This window comes from Armigeres subalbatus, chromosome 2 (assembly GCF_024139115.2).
Source record: "Armigeres subalbatus isolate Guangzhou_Male chromosome 2, GZ_Asu_2, whole genome shotgun sequence".
NCBI classification, from domain to species: Eukaryota; Metazoa; Arthropoda; class Insecta; order Diptera; family Culicidae; genus Armigeres; species Armigeres subalbatus.
The window spans coordinates 277,106,623-277,124,407 of record NC_085140.1 but is presented as its reverse complement, the minus strand read 5'-3'; the positions used below and the strand labels follow the sequence as shown (position 1 = coordinate 277,124,407).

The window sequence follows — 17,785 nt, the reverse complement described above, 5'->3', positions numbered from 1 at the left end:
CAATACATAACATGTAATAGGCGTGCTTCACATCATAGCTCAATTTAGTCTAGTCCTGTATACTCTAGTCTAGTCTAATCTAGTAAAAGATATTTTAGTTACTAGATAAAGATTGTCGCTGTCGTCGCTGTCTGGAACATCTTTTGCTGGAGAGGCTAGGGGAGCTAAATGTCAAAGAAGGAAAATCCATACGATTTGACAGGTATGTACCACACATGTTTCGGACAGCAGAACAAAGGGAACCGACGCGACAATCTTTATCTAGTAACTAAAATATCTTTTAATCTAGTCTATGAAGTAATATGATGAAGCAACCCGGGCGAAAAATCCAATCTAAGTTGCCTACATTTAAGTTGTTGTTGTCGTTGTTGTAATAAAACTATCATTTTGCATTATTCACTTATCAACTACGGTAGTACATTTCTCGCTTAACTTTTCAAAAGGTCCTAAGTAACATTTTTTTCATGAATTAATTTGAATAATGCAATCAATATCTTTCATGTTGTTCTGTTGATTGCGCTATTCAAATTAATTCATGAAAAATGTTACTTAGGTCCTTTGAAAAGTTAAGCGAGATTTCTTTGTTCCAAGAAGTTATGGGCCTTCACAAAATTGGACCGGCTACCGTAGCAACCGAGAAAGTTTCTCGGAGAAACAAGAGTGAAAAAACAAAACCACTGCAAAATACAAAATGGAAAGATTGCGTATTGTCAAGTTAAATGGCTCAAATTATTCAACCTGGAAGACGAAGATCGAATTCTTGCTGATCCGGGATGATCTATGGCGATTCGTCAATGGGTACCGGCCCGCTGAAACAACTGAAAACAATACGTACTGAAATTCAAGCTTAAGACACTGGTGACCATCGAGCGTGCGCAACGATTGGACTTTTGTTAGGATACAACCAGTTAAACCTTATCAAAGGATCTAAAACAGCCAAAGATACATGGGAGAATTTGAGAAAACATTACAAAAAAGCAACACTAACTTCGAATGTGGCCATCCTCAAGAAAATTTGCGATAAACGGTACTCTGATGGCGGAGACGTTGAACAGCATGTGTTCGAAATGGAGGAGCTTTTCGAACGGCTAATGGTGGTGGACCAGAAGTCAGACCGGAATCTACAGGTGGCCATGGTACTTCGAAGTTTACCGGAATCTTTCAATACGTTAACTACGACATTGAAGACAATACCAGACAACGAATTCATTCTTGAGTTGATTAAATCAAAACTAGTGGATGAAGTATCAAAGAGTGGTTATATTCCAAGTGGTGAATCCGTTCTGAAAGCGGATAAGAAGGAGCAGAAGTTGGAGTGCCATTTTTGTCAAAAACCTGGCCACAAACAGAAAAACTGTCGTATCATGGCGGAACAAATATCACGTCAGAACGAAACTCGTGTTCAAGGTGAAAAAGCAAAGTAAAAGCATTCCACCAAGAAGCCCGAAGTGAACCAAAAATGGAATATTTTTTTGCGGCTAGGGTGGTTGATTCTGGGGAAACCTCCCACATGTGTGCAAGTTTGGAAGCTTTTGAAAGCGTACAGCAGGAAGTGATATTGACCTCATCTCTGTAAAGAAGCTTACTGTAAAAGGTGCAACGATTATCTTCGATGTGAATGGATGTGTCGTATTTTCAAAGGAAACAAGAACAGAAATCTACATACTTAATTTATTTATTTATTTCATCTTTATTTCAAAACCACACATACTACAGTATCTTAATCCTATTTTTGAAGACAAGCTTACTAACATTATAATCAAACATATCACTTACATCGTTATTATTTAACGATGTATGTGATATGTTTGATTATAATCAAGTGGTTTGTCAAGTGGTACAACATCTGTCAAGTGGTTTGTTTTTTTTTTCGAGAGTTGACCAGTTGTAATCTTAATAGACTGGTATCTCGGGTATCTCGGCTGGGCTCTCCATGTGATACACAATACTAGCAGACGACTCAAGCTATGTTGTTTTCACTAGGTCACTGCGGTCTGGGTATTGTGATCATACCGATACATTTCCTTCCCGCAGTCTGTCAGTTTAAAACAAATAATAATAATAATGAAAGCTCATCACGCGCATGAATGTTTTCCGAATAATTAACATGTAAAGTTGATTTAATGTTTTCTTGGAGCCGACATTCAATACCGAATAGTAGTCTATGTTGACAACGGGTGGTACTGATGCCATCTCCAAGTAAAGGCCGTTCTACAGCGATTAACGCAACGGCGCATCTTGACAGTAATTCTGTGTTCTCTGTCAAAACGCGTCACCGCGCCCACCACCGCAGCCGAGCCATAACACTTTGATGTAATGTGATGGGATCATACTAGTGGACTTTGTTTCAACATGGAATAATTTAAATGGTATCGTAAATATACAATAAATTAATTTAAGTACTATTGCAATAAATCGACATATTAATCTGAGAGCTTCCATTATTTTGGCGGTTGATCAAGATTATGGCGTCACATCCTTTACAGTACTGTCTGATAACATAAATTTCAGTAGTCAAATGGTCATGTTCTATTCCGCTCTTCAAAATTCAAGTCTTTAAAGTCTGGTCCAAGATTCAGTTATCAATGGTATGGTAATGCTTCATTGCGTCTATTTCATAGCTAAATGAATGAATTTTACGATTATGAAGCATTGATTTATATGAATAACATCATTAAAAATATGTACTACTCGTTGGATTTTGGTCACATAAAATACAATAATGTTGATGTGTATATGGTATAGGTATACACGATACATCTCGTTAAATTTGAATTGCTGACTATATTTCAAATAAACACCTTTCATGAAAACTTATTTTGAAACTAAAATATCGTATTACAATTTGATGAATATAAATAATCGTCCAAAGTTTTGAAAATTATCTAGTGAAAGCAGTCGAAACTGAATCGAAAAGCCAAAATTGGCCACAGTTTAGAACCGTTCACCAAACAATCTTAAAAATATTGAGCCTGCTATTTTAACAACTACATATTTTGAACCATGTTCCAATGAAACGCCTGATACTATCTTTGTGGACTTATGACGGCCTTGCATAGCATCATCATTGTCTCGGAACTAGATTCAGTCAGTAAAGATTTCAAACCATTTCGTGAGCTTCCATTTGATGATAAGCCCACAAGACATTGATTGATCCTCCTCACTACCTTAGGTGGTCAAACTATTAGTCATGTAGAGAAAAGGATAGTGGATGAAAGCATCATATGGTCTATTCTCATGTACATAGGTGGCTAAGGTCTCAGTTAAACGTGACTCTATCTCTTGTTTTACCGTCTAGCGCTGATCATGAGTTCATTCCCTATCGGTCATTTACTGTGTTATAAGGTAGTCAACTAATTTTATTTGTCTTTCAGAATACACTTAGTCACGTCTCCTATGTCCTTCAATCTTTCTTTACATTGGAGTATGTATTATTTTTTCCTAACCCAAAAAAATGAAGAGCGAAACAGGTTTGTTTATACGTTGATCCATGCAGTAAAAGTAAGAGTAAAATAACAAAGATTACTGAGAAGAAATAACGAATACAATCACCGTATATAATGCAAAATTAGTAAATCTACAGTATCTACTTTCACTACTTACTGTATACTGAACTATGAACTACAATTGGTGCAATGGATGATCGTTTGCTTCCCAGTCTTTTGTGTTAGTATTTTAGTAGTTAAGACTGGTACTAGACCCTGCCGGAACCTCCGCAGCATATACTCAAGAAGATGTTGTTAGATCATGCGACACCTTCTCTAAGTATTTGCATGGAGGTATGATATATTCTTCTTCTTCTTCTTCTTCTTGGCATTACATCCCCACACTGGGACAGAGCCGCCTCGCAGCTTAGTGTTCATTAAGCACTTCCACAGTTTTTGACGTTAACTACGTCTAAGGGGAAGACTCGGATACAGGGTGACAAATGAAAATTTCCAAATTCGAGACCGTCACGAAATCATGTAAGATTTTGAATTTTAATAGCGCCTTTATCTTCCGATGGATTTTTAAGATTTATATATTAATCGATTCAGAAATTCTCTACCAACATGTCCATTATATTGAAACTTTGGGTTATGAATATTAAAATAGGGTATCGGAGCATTTTGGCAGCACCCTCTTTTCTTGTCCGCAAGAGTCTCGTTTCGGCCGTCGCCGTTCTTTTGGACTCTCTTTTTTGTGCGGTGTTTCGCACAAAAAGTAGAACAATGGAGCCGGACCAGTGACCGCGGTCGAAAGAAATGTATTGTAGATCCAGTTGAAAACCGAACTGAGCTCTCGCGACAACCGCATTTTCTCCTATTTCCGGATGTCGCAACTGCATCGCGAGTAGTGCGCATCTATGCCATAACCGTGAGCCATCATGCGCACCACTCGCGATGCAGTCGCGACATTTGGAAATTTAAGAAAATGCGTGTCGCGAGTTTTCAACTGGATCTACAATAACAAAAATGCGTAATGTAGTGCATGGTGTATAAAAAGTGATCCAGATAGGGGCATGTTTGTGCAGGCATGAGACGATCAATTGTTATCAATGCCAATGCCCTTGCTAGTAATGCAATCAATTTATATTAAAAAACGACTTTGGAAAATGCATTTTTTTGCAAACTGAAAACTAATAAGGCCGTTACACATAAAAATTATGGTCTCCGCAAAGTCAAGGGGGAGGAGGTAATCTTCTTCTTCTTCTACTGAATCGAGCGGCATGAAAATTTGAATGCAGAGGTTTTTGGGGCCGTGGAAGGTTCTTAAGATGGTTAGAGGTACATTATGGCCTCTCCTCTTTGAAACCTGGCTCCTATACAAATGAAACACCAATTTCATCATAACTCGAGATCAAGCAAATGGAAACAAATTTGGCGTGTGGAGGTTTTGGAAGAGAAGATATGTTTCTGTGGTGGTTTGCAACGCCTCCCCCTTCTGGAAAGGGGGGCTCCCATACAAATGAACCAAAAATTTCTGCATAACTCGAGAATTAATCAGAGCATAAATCAATTTTAGGCGAAGCAAAGTTCGACGGGTCTGCTAGTAAAAAATAAATATTAAAATGAAAAAATAAAATAAAAAAAACCTCCTCGGATTTGTTAAAGAATGTTTTGAAAGTTTTCAAAATTTACCGGAAATTTTTTTTGTTGCCCCTCCAGTTGTTATTTTTGAGCAAAACAATTCGAAAGGGGGGGTGTGTGGGTGAGACTTATTTAAAAAAATATTTATATCGGCTTAATAATATTTTGTACAAATAAATGCGCGCCTGAATCAGAAGGATTTAACTTTGATTCAGGAAGTGTGAATGCACTTAAGATATTTTTATAATACGTGGGTGCAATAATGCGGTACTTATTGTACACGACAAAAGCTTCGGAACGCATAAGTTCTTGAAATGGACTATATGAGATACAATAGAGCAGGGCTTCCCAAACTTTTGGGTATGCGACCCACCTAGCAAAATTCTATATGTCTCGCGACCCACCTATGAAAAAATGCATTTTACCAAGTAGTATTAAGCATTAATTGAATCAGAATGTCATCTGTTTCGGCTTCTTCCACATAAAAAATATTCGTAAAAAATATTCGTTACGTTATCTTACATGTTACATGTACAAATGCAAAAAATGACGAACATGGTATTGTTTGTCAAAATGTTAGCGTTTTTTTTTACTTCATTAAGGGGACAGCTTTTAGGCATAAATGATTAAATAAAATAGAGTGGTGATGGATATTTAAAATAAAATGCGGTTTGCACTTAAAATAATGTTCCTGAAAAAAATGATCAAAAGATTCGGAATTCGAGCTGCAATTAATATTCGTTCTGCGCGACCCACCAACAATCCGCTCGCGACCCCCCTGGGGGTCGGGACCCACAGTTTGGGAAACCATGCAATAGAGCTATCACCTTCTTGCTCCCTGATTCAAAAGTCTTGCAATGATATTAATAAAATGTTTGCACGAATATTTTACCCATAATGACACTCAGTGTTGGTAGAATCATACTCGAATCTGAATCATCGAGGTTTCATGCACGAGCTAACTCGCCTGCGATTCTGTAGGGGAAGCATCGCGCTTGAGTTTCTCGGCCAGAATCGCATCGCTTCGCTCACTCACCGAAAAATGGTTTCGTTCTAAAAAGCGTCAAAACGCAATCGAGACGTATGTTTTGTTTATATATAATTATTAGCCATTGTTTTAGACGAAAAATAGTTAATTCAATGAAGAACACGTAAATATCATGCAATGATGCAAATTGCGATTTAAATCATGAGCAAATCTCTCGGCCATAATTGTGATGGGATTTGACTCACGCATGCTTTGAATCGCCGATGAGATTTGAGATTTTGAGATTTCACCAACACTGGTGACACTGCCACACAGTAGGAGTTAGAATGTAATAACACACACATTATCTTTTCCCGTCCGCAACGTTTACTACTCGCGCGCACCACAACCAAATTAGTTGGGTTTTGGTACATGATTGACATTTTATGATTTCTAGTGATGCACGAAAAACAAGATATGCATATGATTGGAATGTTTCTGAATAATAAATGTTGCAAACGGAAAAGAGAATGCTTCCCTAGGGCTTCTTCTATTGAAATATTTCATCAAATGCTTCAAAACCCAAATGTAGGCAATTCGGATCCAAGAAAGGCATCATTACCTCTGAGGACTAAATTTGGGTTTTCATAGTAAATTTTTTAAACAATTGTATCCAACAATTTTCATATCTTAAGATACGCTAGTTTTGTTCGAAACCAGTGACATAAGTAATCAAATGAATTTTCTAAAAATATTCATGCATGATAGCACTATAATCCTCAATGACCAAAACTGCCTTACGTAGTTTACGTTGGGCGGTTGTGTCTTGTACATAACCATTCTGATTTTTTTTTAACTGCGAGGTTTCTTAGCCAGGTTACCATTTTTGCATTCGTATATCATGAGGCTAACACGATGATACTTTTATGTCCAGGGAAGTCGAGACAATTTCCAATCCGAAAATTGCCTAGACCGGCACCGGGAATCGAACCCAGCCGCCCTCAGCATGGTCTTGCTTTGTAGCCGTGCGTCTTACCGCACGGCTAAGGAGGGCCCCGTTAGGTATGATATATCAAGTGTTTAATTATTTTCTATATATTGGCAAAAAATATTCGACGCGTTTCTGTTAAATTGAAATGTTACCGGGATTAAAATACGTACTTCAGTACTGCTTATAGTGTAACCTTACTCGTATGCAATTAAATTCATCTCGTCTAACGGTAATGTGGTGAGTACTAATAATACTAGTAATGTGTATTGCCGATTTCACCAATTTGAAGAGTTATGTGTAGATTGTGATTTGCCCGCTTCTTTTTCTCACACTCACTCTCATTTCGGGTTGATCGATTTTTGTTACTGAAATTTACCCAATTATAACCCATTACTCGTTAGTCACATGGAAGCGTGTACACATCGATTCCCGCCATGATTTGACGTCTATTTGTTTTCAAATTGAGCACTCACACACAAATATTATACACGGAAAATCAAACTTTTTTGAGTGTATTGAGTGTGAGAAAAAGATGACAGTGAGAAAAAAATCTCGCAAAACTCTTGTAAAGTGCAAAAAGCGCAATACTATAAAAGAACAAATTATTTCACAATTTTAACAATATGCAGACACTTGACTTATCAACGTTGACCCCATCATCCGTGGACAGGGAACATCTGTCAAGTGGTTTGTTGTAACCGTAAGCAGTGCGGTGCGCCGGGGTCTAAAGCAATTGGGGATTGCGTAATCGGCGGCTAGGTGCATGGAAGTTGATTTCCCGGAGCACGCTACTGCAGTCAATGTTATCACGGATCATGTCAAAAATAAAAAGTCGTTGTAAATACGTTCGGCGTTTGGAGAGTGTTTGCAAGCCAATGAGCGTACATCTGTGCTCATACGGTGGCAGGTTATCGGGATTGGTCCATGGCAGCTGTCGTAATGCGAATCTGACGAAACGTTTCTGGATGCTTTCTATGCGTGATGCATGAATCGCATGGTAAGGAGCCCATATTTGAACTCCGTACTCAAGAATGCTTCGGACCAATGAGCAGTATAATGTTTTCAAAGCATAAACATCATCGAATTGTGCAGAGTTGCGGCGCAGGAAGCCAAGCATAGTGTTGGCTTTGGAGATTGTCTTTGAGATGTGCTCGTTGAACCGAAGCTTACTTAAAGCGTGGCCATTTAATTGTTCTATAATAATACAATAAAACAAACATTTTATAAACTGAAGGATCATGACGTGACATCTAGCCTTGCAAGCAAAACAATGAAAACAGTTTCTACTACACCCTTAAAAATAATGCGAAAGAAACAATTTATTAAATTATGAAACGAAAATTTAATTCTATCTATAAATATGATTGATTGTCTTCGAATCATGAATAGCTATTCACCGAGATACTCAATCTCACAATATTCAGTGCTAGGTGTATTTTGGCCCAAGGAGCCACTTTTAATTTGTAGATTTTTAATCATTTATAACGAAGAGAAAAATAAATCCTTTATATAACTATTCATTGGTTGAATACACTCATTGGCAGAAAAATAAACGAAAAAAAACAACGGCCGCATTTAATACAAAATCTAGATCAACATTTGAAAAGGGCGTAACAGCCAAAATTAAATATTTCTGATTCTTTGTCTACATATACTATATATAATAGCCCTGTTTGTCTGTCCGGTGACTAGCCAACCAGACGCAGCACGCGGGGAAATTCTCACAAAAAATAAAATATTTCACACTTTAATTCTTTTTTTACTATCAGATGCAGAAAACAAAACCAGTGACACCCTTAGACAACCAGACACAGCATTTGATGAAAAAAAATCACAGACAACAGACGTTGAAAATTTTGATTGAAAAAAAAAAACACTTGCCACGGGCGCTACAGCGTCCATAAATAAACTAGTATAGATATATATGTAGACGAGGAATCAGAAGGAATAAATTTTGGCTGTTACGCCCTTTACAAATGTTGGTCTAGAAATAGTTAAATCCATAGAGTCAGATTTCATACGCTCGCGGCTCGATTCCGCCGGAAATCCGATGAGCTTTGATCGTCATATGCTAAATTCTACAAAAGCAGGGCAAAAAATACCTCGGTGAAACCAAAATAAATAGCATCAAAAATTCAAATTTCCTAGTTTTTCAAGGGTTGTAGACCGGAGACCGGTGTGTTGACTTGAAACTGAAATTAGGAGATTCAACACCATTGCAAGCATATGCTGATGCTGACTGCCGGGCGAATAATCCAATCCAAGTTGCCTATATTTAAGTTGTTGTATAAAACTATCACTTTGCATTAATCACTCATCAACTATGTACGGTACCGTCGTGCGGGGCTTCTTTTGATTCCGGGGGCTACTTTGGATTTTTGATTTTTTGAAAAAAAATAAACGGAAAAATACCAAATTTGAAACAGAAAGTTGCCATCCAACTATCAACAAGACACCCGATTGGTGATAATGACAATTTTATATTAATTTTCGTTATAATTCTTGTTTTAAAATGTCCAAAGTAGCCCCTGATTTTTCAAAAGAAGCCCCGCACGACGGTAGTACATTTCTTTGTTCCAAGAGTCTACACATACAGAGTCAGTTCGTGAAATAATCCTGGAAAGTGATAGACCTAACTACTGCCCATGATTTCATAGTTGACGTATCAACCACTGCACTTTTCTATCTGATTGGGATGATTTACGGACACAAATCACCAATATAACACATTTCAATCCGTAGATATGTACTAAATGAGATTTCAATTATGCAATGTATCGATGTTACAGCGGTTGAATTACCTTTGTAAACGCGTAGTAAGTCATATTCGCTGAAATTCTGAATGGTTGATACGTCAACTATGAAGTCATGGGCAGACTACATCTATCACTTTTCTTGTCATTATTTATGTTTAAAGCACATCATAAATATAGTTCAAACGGCCTGGGCTACTATGTTTAATGTAACTGTGAAAATCAATTCCTTACTTGATTTGACATTTAATCCATATAGAACGGGGACATCTCGTATCAACCGTTCTGTGTGCTTCCATTTATATTATTGTGTGATGGTTTTAAAATCGTTTTTGAAACTATTTTGCTATTAGTTTGTTATTATAATGGCAAAATGAGTTATTCATGAACAGTTGGCTCGAACAATGTTTGTTATTATATTTACTATTTTATCAACTATATTAAACAAACCAATATCTGATTACACTATACACACTATCAGAGGCGCATCCACGTTCCAGGTCGTAGGTAGGACAAATAGGAAATGCTGATTTGGGCAACAGTTCTGGTATTAGCATCAAGTGAATCGCACAAATTTGTAGGTGGAACAAGTCTAGACTATTGGAATGATCTTCTATTAGTTACCACAGATATGGATTTTGAACTAATCACTATCTCTTAGATGGAAGCAAGGAACTCTCCAACAGTCGAGATCAGTCCTGGCCACGTCGTTGTGAATGCTGGAGAAGGAAGCAGAGAACTCTTCGATCTCTCATAGGTACTCTGGGAGGTTTTGAAACTGTTAGTGTGGAAGCTATAACAGTAGTTTTGATCGTCATTTTGATGGAACGTTAATCACAGAAAGAACCAAGACTTACATTATAGGAAAGGGACGACCTGCGATCGAACCCATGACCTCCTGATTATAAACAGAAACGATAGCCACTAAACCACCTTGTGTCCTTACTTGTCTTCGATTCTGGTGTTGAGAAATCGATGCAATCCATTTCGATATGGGACAGTTATGCTTGCAATATAATCAAATCTAATCTTGAAAAGTTCTTGCGGCTAAAGCTCTCACGTAATTTGAGATTTTTTTTCGATTTTTAAGACAAATATCGTTTTTCCAAGATTGTTTAATAATTTCCAATAAGCATAACATACATATTTGAATTCTTACGATTAGCGAATATCTTTACCAGGTTCCAGGAGAAGCCACGGATCAAAGATATTCGAATAAATCAATGGTTTCAACTGTTAGTATTTTATATTAACTTTCAGAAATGGTTACTGATCTAGCAACTCAAAGCAAACTACCAAAAAATGTATGATTGTCAAAGATCCGTCCTGATCACTGTATCCTTTTGGGAGCTCAAAATCCGTTACGGACCAAATTTAGAGCGGACCTCAGGGTGTTCCTGATGCCTTAGATTTCAATAAATTATTTGAAATTTGTAGAAAGCTGATTTCGGTGGGCTTCTAATAATCCATTTAAGCACTCTAAAATTTTTAATTAACCGTATTTGCAGAGTTCAACAACTTCCATCCAGTTTACCTCTTGAAAGCCTAAAGAGCCTAAGAAGTAATGTTTAGATATCTTTGAGCGCTTTCGAAAACCTAAAGAATCATCAGAATTCTATTGCTTTAGAATCTCAGAAACCTCGATGGTTATTTTTTAGACTTTGATTAACTTCAAAATCTCCTTTTGCTTATACACAAATTCTTGTCAACCAATGATTCTGTATCAGGGTGCCATTCTACATTGGTTACCATAATCATGAGTAGGACAATGCTTTGACTGTCCCACCCACAAAAAATCATGCGTAGGACATGTCCTACTTGTCCTACCCACTCCCGGCGCCACTGCACACTATATATTCATATATACTGGTAAAACAATGTTATTCTGTTACTGGAGAAAATATCCGAAGGAATTCCTGAAGAAATATCCAAAGGAATTCCTGGAGGAAAATGTGGAATAATTCCTGATGGAAAATCCTGGAGGAATTCCGGAGAAATTCTAGGAAAAATATCCGAAGGAATTCGTGGAGGAATATTCAGAGGAATTCCGGGGGGAATATCTGGATGAATTCCTCGAGAAATATCATAACGAATTCCTGGAAGAATATCTGGACGAATTCCTTGAGGAGTATCCGAGGGAATATCTGGAGGATTATTCGGAGGAATCCCTGGAGATATATCCGGGGAATTCCTGGTGGAATATCCTAACGAATCCTAGTCGGAATAACCAGTGGACTTCCTGGAAGAATATCCAGAGGAATTCCTGGATAAATATCCTGAGGATTTTTTGGGATTCCTGGAGGAATATCCAGAAGTATTCCTGGACCTATAGGTCCAGGACCTATATATCAGGAAATAATTATTTGGTTCATTCGTCTCACTTGTCTTATTTGTCTCGTCCCTTTCCTATATTTGGTTTCAATTTGTATATTCGTGTTTGCAAATGTGTATACGTTATTTTCTAGGCTCACGCTAGATACAAAATTAATCACTGATTTCCCGCCGTGCGCCACAAGAAAATATTCTGTTGGCTGCTCTCCCAAAATGGTGATTTTTGTATGGAATTTAGAAAACTTGGATGAAGTAAAAATACTTTTCTTCAAAATGTTAATGCAATTAAATATACTTTTTATTATACCAGTTGGGTTTGCAAAATTCGGCTCCTTTATGCCTCAAATCATTGGTTAGAGGTACTGAAAAGCAACAATTTCGGTTGTACAATAGCTCAGTATTTAGAGCTTAATTCAAATTTGGAGTCCAAATTTGATCCACATTTGGTCCACGAAACATTCCTTGATGAATTTTGAGCTGGGATAAGCAAAATTCCTTCCCAATTTCGAGTTGTAGACATTTTAGTTCGAAAATAGCGCTCTATCGCGAGAGAGCTTCCCTCAGCTTCCTTCCCTGCACGATTTGATTTTTACTCAATATTAAAGGCAATCTTTTCTCTACCACAGTTGGCAATACCATTCCTTGCCGACAAATGTTTCAAGTTTTCTTCTATCGATGATATTGAACCTCATCGAATTTTTGGTGTGGGTGGACTATTGGGCATAAGCATTCGTGCATCAAAGCATCAAATTTGCCGATAACAAGAATAATTTTAGATATAAAACTAAACTTATTCAACGAATATTTCGAGATGTAGGCCGATACAAATATCTAAAAACTATTTTGTCTCCCCCCTCGGATTTTTTTGCCACAAAATAATATTTTGAGAGGGCAACAAAATATAATTAGGATAATTTTGAGGATTCTCAAAACCTTCTTTAACAAATCCGAGTGTTTTGATTTTTTTCATTTTAATATTTATTTTTTATTATACCCCCCCCCCTTGACTTTTCGGAGATCAGTAGGGCAAAATGTTAATTAAATATTTGTAACGGCCTTATTTATGTTAATTTATGTCAGCGGTTCTCAACCTTTTTCTTTAGTGGTATCCCTTCAAACTTATGCTTTCATCCTAAGTAGCATATGTAACAACTCTTGAATATGAACAATAAATTAAAGATTACATAAGAGTTGGATTTTGGATGCTTGAAACATTACAAGTCACGGTAGTTTCATCTTGTGTGATTTTTCAGTTACTGTAACATGGAAATGTTACGGATGAATTACAGTGCAACCTCATGTGTGACACTGTGACAGTATAATTTGTTACATAGTGACCCATTTTTTTGCGCTTTTTTGGTTGTACTACTGATACAGATATAGGCTAGTTACCGTTATAAAAATTTCACAAATGAATTTGTCGCATATCAGTCACCGTATATCAATTGTGACAACCTGTGCTACTTGGGATTGAGGTACCCCTCATTTTATTTTCGCTATTGATGAAAATAAGCGTATTTCATTAGATATATTAAAAACAAACCACAAAACTCACAGGATATCTCTAAAAAACTTGGCTGAAGTTTTCGTTATTCCGTGGAACTTTCTGATTCAAATCGATTTTATACATGAAGCTTCCCACAAAACTTTTGGAGGCTTCCGAGCCTCTTGGAAGGAAGCTTCCAAGCTTCCTGAAACTAGGATTACGACTTACGAGCATCTTGATAGGGAGTTCCGACTCTTTAGAAGGGAGGCTTCCGACCATCTTGAAAGGACGCTTCTCAGCATCTTGAAAGAAAGCCTCTTGAAAGAATTCCAAGCATCTTGAAAGGAGGCTTCTTCCGAGCCTCCTGAAAAATACCGAACCTCTTGAAGAGAGGCTTCCGAGCATCTTGAAAAAGGCTTCTGAGTCTTTTGAAAGGAGGCTTCCGAGCATCTTAAGAGGAGGCTTCTGAGCACCTTGAAGGGATGCTTCTCAGCATATTGGAAGGAGGCTTCCAAGCCTCTTGAAAAGATGCTTCCGAACCTCTTGAAAGGAAGCTTCCGAGCCTCTTGAAAGGAGGCTTCCGAGCCTCTTGTAAGGAGGCTTCCAAGCCCCTTGAAGAATATGTTCCGAAGAATTCTTGAAACGAGGTATCCAAGCCTCTTGAACAAAGGCTTCCAAGCGTCTTGAAATGAGGCTATCGAGCCTCTTGAAACGAAACTTCCGAGCAGGAGGTTTTTGAGCATATTGGCAGGAGGCTTACGAGTTGTAGCAGATTGTAGATTGTAGATTGAAATTGAGAAGTCATGAATCACAATAGTTTCTCATTCTTATATTTTAGAAACATATAAATTTCTGAATGTTTTAAATTGAGAGTAGAGAACTACAGGGGTTAGACAAAAAGGTTAGACAAAAACAAGGATGTTAACGATCATTCAGTAATTTGCGTTCGATCATTTAGTAGTTTGTCAATAACACATTCCAGAAGCTGAATTTCAAAATATGTTGTATGGTGGACTTCTAGTGCAAAGGTTTTTCTACAACTCTGCCGAATGGTTCGTTGTTTGAATTCCACTATTAACGGAGTTATAGCTATAGTTTCAGTAACTTAGACTAAATGATAACAAAATTCCAATCATTTAGTTTAAGTTACTGCAACTAGCGCTCTAACTCCGTTATTAGTTGAATTCTAATAACGAACCATTAGGCAAAGTTGTAGAAAAACCTTCGCACTAGAAGTCTACCATACAACATATTTTGAAATTCAGCTTCTGGAATGTGTTATAGGCAAACTACTAAATGATCGAACGTAAATTACTGAATGATCGTTAACATCCTTGGACAAAAAGGTTGAGATAGGCAAAAATTTGTCGATGTTCAAATCAGCATAACTTTGCGTAGAATGATCCGATTTTAATGAAACTGTGACCATTGGACGCAGAAACTCTTCTAGTATACTGTCCCTATGCAAAACCTCTGATTTGCCCTTGGCCACCGGGGACATTCCGGGCTTTCCGAATAGATAATAGCTTAATGATAGGAATTTGAATTTATATTTCTCCATAACAATGAATATTTCTTACATAAACTTTGTATTGGTTCTGATGATAAGTCTTAACACCATAGCAAACCAGAAATCAGCTAAGAAAAAAACCTAGGATTAAAAAAATTAGATTGATCATAAAATGAAATAATAATTTTGATAATTTTAGATTTAGATATTTAGATAGGCTTTTCTTTTTTTTGTGTTTGGAGAAGTTGACTGTACTATTGGATAGAAAAATATTAAATTGATATTCTGAGATAGAAGAGAGACAGATGAAAAATGTAGAGATTGAGCTATAAAAGAGAAAATAGAAATTGATAAAGGGAGAAAGCAGATATTGATAGATAGAGGAAGGACACAGGATTTGTAAGGCGATAATTAACAATTATTTTGAAGTTTTATCTAACAATGACTAAAACACTAATAAGACAAAGTTATATAAGACCTTCATGTTGAAACTTAACAGACAACCGACAACAACACAGTGACAATAACAGATCTAAAATATAGAAGACAAGTTGTGTTTTACATTATTTATACAACTCACAATTATAGAAATGACTCAATAAATAATCAACGCCTAACTTACATACATACAAACAATACTGACATATTCAAATTTACATTTTGAATAGAATTTGTTCTATGTTACTGACTCGACTGACCAATCCACATTCCTGAAAGTTTTCAAGAGGATTATGTTAGCTGATTCCCACAGTCCGGTGTTCATTTGGTCAAAGTAGACTAGTTCTTCCGGCATAATCACTTGTCAACTTTCAAAAACCCACCCCGATCATAGCAATCCTAAGGGGCAAAAAAAAGTAATGCTGATTAATTATTATTTACGATGGTATCTTTAAAAGAAATAAACACGTAAATAAAGCCTATAAAAACGCTCTATTAATCATGTAAGGGGAATGACGGCTTTGGCAGGTTTTGTTCTATTAGTGTCAGGGGGGTTTTATGACTGATTATGCTCAAATTTGGCCTAAACATTCTTTGCATATCAAAGAATATTGTGACCAAATTTCATAAAATTTGGTCGACAAAAACCAATTATAGAACAAAACCTGCCAAAGCCGTCTTTTCCCCTACTTGGAACTTTATCAGACATGCTTGTTTTTGGCATGAATTTGCCTTCGATGTATGTCTAAAATCAACAGCCAAGGGTATCAGTCCTCGTAAATGCTTATAGATATTAATGTTTGGATACGTTTAACACAACTCGCAGTACTTTAGATTAGCTTCAAGGGGCTTTCTAGCGAATATGCACCACACATTCGTTGTGCTCGGATGTATGGAATCGAAATTATCCCTTCTGATAGCACTTGTGTTTGATACGTGCGATCTCTTTTCCTCGAAATAAACATCCTTTTAGTGCAGTCAGGACTATTCTACACGCATAACGAAGTACTAGGGCGATAAAGGAAAGTGGTAGCTCAATTCGTTTAAAATATTAAAAAGAGAAAAATCAACCAGAATTTTTTTATATTAAATTTTGTGGTACTATTTTGTTGAAACGTTTCTTGTGCTTCAAACGGATTTTTTTTTCAAGAGTTCTCTGCTAAGACTTTCAAGGCTCTTAATCTCCGCACTCACATTTTCAGATCAACTTATCAAGAATAAAGAAATAAGATACAATAGAATTTGTCAAAACTCTATAGCAATAATTAATTTTCCTCGTGAATAATAGTGCTAGTTGAAACTAAACCTAACATAGGAAAATTATATAAAAATAATTGTCTGTGAACTTATTCATCTAAAGATATTGTCACCCTATTGCATCTACTGCAAGTAGAGATGGAAAGGATTGTTTTTTCTAAGTTTATTCTTTGATAACCATAATATTCCTGGGATAGGCGAGCTCAACAAGTGCTGCTTACGGTCATCACTTTATCTGTTCTCTGTATATGACAATACCTGTTTGTTTGCTTGAAGAGTGATGATTGATTTCTTGAGGATAAATGGAGCTTCTGCATCAGCGAGAGAGTTTATCTGTCTGCCTGCCTTTCTCGTAAATCGTTTGTGGAAAATTACTGATGCAATTTAAAGTCCCTTTCGAGGATAATTGAATAATACGTTTTTCCAACATTGTGCCACAATTTCGAAGCTTGGAAACCAATCGATTTATTATTTAGGGTGATCGGGGCAATAAGGGCCACATAAGAAAATCGTACCTAAAAGCACAAAAAAGCGTAAAAAAAGCATCGTTCAAATGTAGTTGACTTATACTAGAGAATGTTACCTTTCATATTACGTCGATGAATGACGAAAAATGCGTTTGGAAATTGTTGGAATGCACTTTTGAAAATGTATTGATTTCAATGTGTGTTCCCGACTATACGGGGCAATATGAGCCACCATTTGGGGCAGTACGGGCCACCCTTCCAAAACCTTTATTTAGGCGAAAGAAGTATCGTAATATGGAAGAATATGATACTCCTACAACAGTTGTGAGTATTCCATACCAAATAAAATGAAAAAACTGCACAACAGCGGACTGAACTGAGTTGCCACTCTTCACCGTTTGAACAGCCACATTTCAATTAATCAATGGTTATTTTTAATGCGCTATTGTAATTTTTCCGTAATGAATCTTACATATATGATAATATTCTTGTATTTGACTACTGAAATTGGAACTT

At 36.7% G+C, this 17,785-nt stretch overlaps 2 protein-coding genes across 3 annotated transcripts in view; one reads left to right on the top strand and one right to left on the bottom strand.

Moving 5' to 3' along the window:
• Positions 1 to 17,785, top strand: part of LOC134212283 (RNA-binding protein 42) — a 45,482-nt gene that overhangs the window by 2,243 nt on the left and 25,454 nt on the right. The window lies entirely within an intron of this gene.
• The window catches only part of LOC134212284 (uncharacterized), a 37,815-nt gene that overhangs the window by 1,003 nt on the left and 19,027 nt on the right, over positions 1 to 17,785 (bottom strand). The window lies entirely within an intron of this gene.